The 6127-nt window shown below is 43.3% G+C and overlaps 1 long non-coding RNA gene across 1 annotated transcript; it reads left to right on the top strand.

Moving 5' to 3' along the window:
• The first annotated feature begins 208 nt into the window (after positions 1-208).
• Positions 209-5690, top strand: LOC118404959. Its single transcript, XR_004829824.1, has 6 exons — positions 209-742; positions 1182-1344; positions 2122-3163; positions 3551-3681; positions 3809-4036; positions 4390-5690. It is a non-coding gene; the product is annotated as an uncharacterized LOC118404959 (long non-coding RNA).
• The last annotated feature ends 437 nt before the right edge of the window (positions 5691-6127 follow it).

Here is a 6127-nt window from a genome sequence, read left to right as displayed (position 1 = left end):
TATAATTTAGTTGCACGGGAGGCAACTAGTAAAGGTTACAACCTGTTTTTGCCTCCCTACCATTTTGTAAACACAATATGGTGAAGTTCAAATAAATAAAATAAATAAACAAGTGGATTTACACAACGCAGATTATCCATTCAATTTACATAACTTTAGGTGATGTGACAAAGGGCCGTTCATGTGGCGCCGACCATCCGCATGCATCATTGGCGAATGGCCTGCGATTGGTTAAATAAGCCAGTGCTTGCCTTGCATTGTATCTATTTACAAGCGTTGTGCAATGAACTTTGACTTGCCTTTTTCTAGCCCTCCGTAAGAACCACTGACTCATTCCTTTCGCTTGCTATCCGTCTTAAGCAAACAAAAAGAATGAGTCAGCGGCAACTACAGAAGATGTTGCCTATCCTAGGCATAGAAACAGAGTCCTAGGCTCATTTTCAGCTGCAGTGCCGTAATGAACTGCTACCTCTGGTCGTGTGCTGCAATCAATTTCATTATCTCAGATAGCCAATCGTACAAGAGCATTCCTTTGACCAATAACACCGGCGGATTTTCTAGACTAGACCAATCGTGTATAGACTAGCCCCTGTGGTTACCTGTCTGAAACCCCAAAGTGTCGCGTCGTTCGTCTGCCAGCCGTCTGATGTGACAGACATACCTCGCAACTCCCATTACAAAAGGGCAGCACGACCGCTGTGAATCCTTTGTACTTCAAGCCGTGTCTAACCCAAGACAACAGGTTAGTAGGGTCGTTTTTCACATAGTGCATTTATGTGTTTTAAGCAAGTTATCAACAGTCCAATGTAATGCCAATAATCGGCAACGTTAACGTTGAATTCTTTTGTGAACGTTGGAGGACATAAAAACGCGGACCTACCGGCGCTTACATGTAAGGCATCACTGTGCTATATCAATACGACCGATCGCTGTTGTTGTTTACATCCGGGGTATTCGACGGCTGGCGCCTACCAGAATGGCAGTAGATTAGATTAGAAATTCATATTTGAATTAGCAGATCAAATTATTGGTTAATATGTAAATCAATCTTTTTCCAAACACCTTCTTTTTGCCTACCACTGCGTCACCGTGAGCGTGACATCATCGCGATCGCTCGTATTCCAACAAAGCAAGAAGACTGTCTCGACCTAATTGCAATAATTTCGCTTTGTTGCTTCCAGGATCTTATTGGTGCCATCAAGACGGATCAACTGCAGCTGCAATGTTCATGTTGGGACTTATCCCGGTGAGAGGTTGTCCGATGCCATCTCCACGGCTAGCTGTACGGTGACGTCCAGGAGATCGGTGCTCGTGTGAAAGCCCTGTCGGAGGACCCGAAACTAAGTTAAGTTCTTGTGTGTCTTATGGGGTGTGAAACGGAAACATATTGTAGAGATGGTCTGGGACTAACTTGTCGGCATGATAGGAAGTAAACAATTTGTGCGGTCTCTTATGTATTAAACTATAGGCCGGTGTCTCTGACATCGGTCTGTGGTAAAGTGCTCGAACACATCGTGCACAGCCACATGATGAAACATCTAGACACTCATGGCATTCTGTCCCTAGCGCAACATGGCTTCAGAAAGGGTCTGTCCTGCGAGAGCCAGCTGGTGCTTACCCTCCAAGACCTGGCCAAAAATATGGACCAGAACAAACAGGTCGATGCCGCGGTGGTTGACTTTAGCAACGCATTCGATACCGTGCCTCACGAACGTCTGCTGAGCAAACTCGAGCACTATGGCATTTCTGGCCTTCTTCAGTCTTGGCTTAGGGCCTTCCTTGCGGAGAGAACCCAGAGGGTTGTCTTTGACGGTGGAACATCTCAAGTACCAGCCAATTTTCGCCCGCACTGACACCTACAAATTCTCATACTTTCCCAGAACAATTCCGGAGTGGCATTCCCTGCCTGGCGCGGTAGTAAGTGCTTCCACCGTTGAGTGCTTCCGTGCCAGGCAGGAGGGCTGCCCGCCCTTACCCGGGACCTCAACCCCCCCCCCCTACTTTGCCCCACGCGGGGTCATCTGGGGGTACCTATGATGATGATGATGATGATGATGAATTACAACAAAACAAGAAGGCTGTCTCGACCTAATTATAATACTTTAGCTTTGTTGCTTCCAGGATCTTATTGGTACCATCGAGCCCGGATCAACCAGAGGACCTGAAACTAAGTTAAGTTGTTATTTGTCTTATGGGGTGTGAAATGGAAACATATTGCAGAGGTGGGCTGGGACTAACTTGTCATCGGCATGATAGGAAGTATATAATTTGTGAGGTTACTTTAACTTTAAAAAATCTCTTGGTTGATGGTAAGGCGCTTGAGTGTGTTTTGTTGACATCTCGAGTGATGATGCAGGTAGGGGTTTATATCAGGACATTTTGTAAATGGAAGCTCCTTTTGCACTCAGGTCTTCGGCCCGTTTCTGTGTTGTACAGGCCTGGTGTGTGGCTGATTTGGTTTCTGTGACTGTGTCGATGGCCGGGATTGTATTCGGCCAGTTACTGTAAATTCTGTTTTTTTTTAAACAGGGACTTCCCTGATTCACCATCTGTTGTCATTTCTGTTTTATGTCGTGGTCAGTGGTTGTCGGGAACCTAGACCATTACATAATCTGCCCTGTGTCGTTATCTTGGGTCCCGAACCAAGAGAACGACACAGGACAGAAAGGAAAACAGGTGGCTGAAGAGCCTATTTAATATCAATAGCACTAGACTTCTCGGCGTCGACACAGTTACAGAAACCAAATCAGCTATTCAATGGGCTTGTATAAGGCAGAAACAGACTGAAGCCATTACTCTCAAAATTGTAACCAAAACAAACGGCAGCATTACTTGGAATTTCAGCAAAGCGCACTCTTGCGCTTTCCATCATTCAAGAGATCATGATTATTCCCGCTATTTCTATGTTAAACCAAGAACTGAAATTACAATCACAAATCAAGTTAACTTCCTGTCATGCCTCATTCACATAGCTAAGCTTACTTTAAGTATTAGGTATAGTCTTTACCATATTTCTTGGTGAAGTTTCATTTTTGTCTCGTCTTTTATACTGAGGATCATCGTACCGTAAGAAGAAATGTCTGGACGCGGAAAGGGTGGCTAGGGTTGGCGAAGGAAGGTGCCGAACGTGAACGATTCGCAGTCTTCCCACACATATGACAAGGTATCGTATCGTATTGTGTGAAAGCAGTTTTGATTATAGCTAGGACAACGTTCTTTGCCAATGAATAACAATTCATTTGTGTTGGCAAGTTTAAGTTTATAGTTTCATTTTCAATGTTTGTACCCGAACAATTAATGCTCAGTACTTAAATTAATGCTTGAATGACGCATATGAATACATTTGTATTATGGTTGGAATGTTTGTCAGGTGGATCATGGAAAAGTTTGGCATACGCATTCTTCATCTGAATATCAGATAGTCTGTATAGAGGTTTGGGGTGTTCAGTTTCTAGGTACTGGCCATTGGACAGGCCTTAATCCTTTTGTGTTGGGGCAGCGGTGGTACGGCAGCTGATGCATATGTCTGTTTCTTCTACCGATTTGTTAGAAATGTCTGAACGTGGAAAGCAAGGAACGGAGTTGGATAATGGACGTGTAAAGCGTCACCGTTACTGAAAGTGATTCGTGACAACGTCCGGTGCATCACCAAGGCACGAGTCTTTCCGAGACATAGACAAGGTATTGTACTGCATTGTGTGTCCAGTTCGTATACTCGCCAATGGACAGCCTGCGTTGAACCATTTGTGTTTGTTGCAGCGGTAGTGAGGCAGTTCATGCATGTCTGTTTCTTTTGCCGATTTCACAGCAAGGCCTGCCGGGAAAATGTGGGCAAAGGAGGTGCCAGGCATCCGAGGAGACAGTGGTCCTGGCGGAAGCCGTCTTGGTGCCACTTCCCATAGTTGGATTCGTTGAAAGTCGTCTTCATCAGTTTCTTGAGAAGACATTTCATAACTGGATGTTTAGAGGACAGTCCGTATGTCAATCATCTCTACAAGACCTGATGGACATCAGTCTTTCACGGACATATGACAAGGTATGGCACAGTGTGTTGTGTAAAATTAGGCAATCGGCCTATAGCTAGGCATGTTTGTAGCATTGTATCTTGTTTGCGCAGTATTGTCAGTCTGTATAAACCGACAGTAGTAACAATTGTAGGACTACCCGAAACGTTCTAATTGTGTTGTACTGTGTTTTGTGAAAGTAGCTTTTCTTAATTGTAGGACAGCAGTCTTTTTCCTTTGTGCTGGTAAATTTAAGCTTACAGTTTCAATGTCTGGACCCGAACAGTGCTTTGGAGAGTTTTATTTCTATAATCACAATTATGATTGGTTGAACAGTTTGTGTGAGGTTGCTGATGCATATATGTTTGTTCTACCGATTTGGCAGAAATGCCTGGACTTGCTAAGGGCGAAGGAGCTGGGAATGGAGGCTTCAGGTGCTACCATCACTGACGGTGCTTCGTGGCAACATCCAGTTCATCACCAAGCCAAGGAGTCATTCAGTCTTTCCAAGGCTCCTTTTGCACGCAGGGCTTCAGCCCGTTTCTGTGTTATACAGGCCCAATGTGTGACTGGTTTGGTTTCTGTGGCTGTGTCGATGGTCGGCATTGTTTTTAGCGTAACTCTAAATTCTGTTTTTTAGAAAACAGGAACTTTCCTGGTTCACCATCTGGTGTCATATCTGTTTTATGTCGTGGTCAGTGGTTGTCGGGGACCTAGACCATTACATAATCTGCCTCGTGTCGTTATCTTGGGTCCCGAACCAAGAAAACGACACAGGCCAGAAATGAAGACAGGTGGTTGAAGAGCCTATTTGATATTAGTAGTTTAGTCCTTTAGACACACTATACTTTTTGGTGTCGACACAGTCACAGAAACCGAATCATTGCAGACAGAATGCAAAGTGTACATTATGTATATCAAGATGTTAGATTCATGTAGTTAAGCTTGCCTATTCCCATATTTTTGAGTCAAGCTTCATGTTGGTCTCGTATTGCAAAGAGGTTTGGAGATACTGAGCTGTGTAGACATGCGTCTTTTGTAAGTAGTCTTTGTTTTGAATATATCATATCATGCCATTCCAGTACAGGGTGACTGTCTTTTGTTGTCACTTAGCCTTTGTGTTAAAAATGCATTTCAATTGTATTATTGTAATTCAGTAGATCGATTAATATTGCCCGTTTATTGATGAGTATAGGTTGTTTGTAGCCTTTTAAGTCAGTCATTTGGAAAAATCCCTATACCTAAGGCTTAGGCTGACGCTGATACTAACACAAAGACACAGACACGCACACACACTAACAAACTAACCCTTCCAAACACACAATAACATACTGATGCAACATCTTTTTGTCGAACACTAATAATCAGCTCTGCCTAAGCCTTAGACTACAAAATAACTTTGTATTCTTCGTCAAGTACAAAGGCGCCAAGCTACCTCTATACCATGTAATGACAATGTTACATTTACTGATCTGATTTTGGCTCTGTTGGCCACCGTGTCCTAGAGTAAGGGTAATTGTTAATCTATGTATGGAAGATGTTAAGATTTCAGTTCAATTTTTAAAGTTTTATATAGTGCTTGTGTATTTTTCTCAATTCATTGTGTGTTTTCTAGATTTGCACACATATGTTTGCATATATCTATTTTGTCAATAATTGCTATCAAATAAACAGTTTGAAATCAAATGTGTAGTGCTTATTCTACACTAGAATTGAAAGGAATGGATTGTTTCACCCTCCCCACACCCTCAACTAGACGTAAAATGGATAGTCCTACCTCCCAATATGAAAAGGTTGGGTTCCTTCCCCAGACCCTTAACCCCACGTGAAATGGTTGGTCCCTCCTTCCCCATACCCTTTCCAAGAAACTTTAACCCCACGTGAAATGGATGGCCCTCATTCCATATCCTCAATCCCTTGTGAAATGGATGGTCCCCGTTCATAGATCTTTAACGTCGCGTATACCCCATGCATATCAAATGGCTGGTCCCTCCCTTACCAGACCCTTAACCCCTTGTTAATGGATGGTCTCATTTTCCCCAGATCCTTAACCCCATGTGAAAAGGCAAATCATAATTGTACCCTTTCCCTTCAATCTTAACATTTCCAGTACATTCTGGTAG

The sequence above is a fragment of the Branchiostoma floridae genome, chromosome 17, assembly GCF_000003815.2.
Source record: "Branchiostoma floridae strain S238N-H82 chromosome 17, Bfl_VNyyK, whole genome shotgun sequence".
NCBI lineage: Eukaryota > Metazoa > Chordata > Leptocardii > Amphioxiformes > Branchiostomatidae > Branchiostoma > Branchiostoma floridae.
Note: the sequence above shows the minus strand (reverse complement) of the source record. Positions and strands in the feature narration are given on the sequence as shown.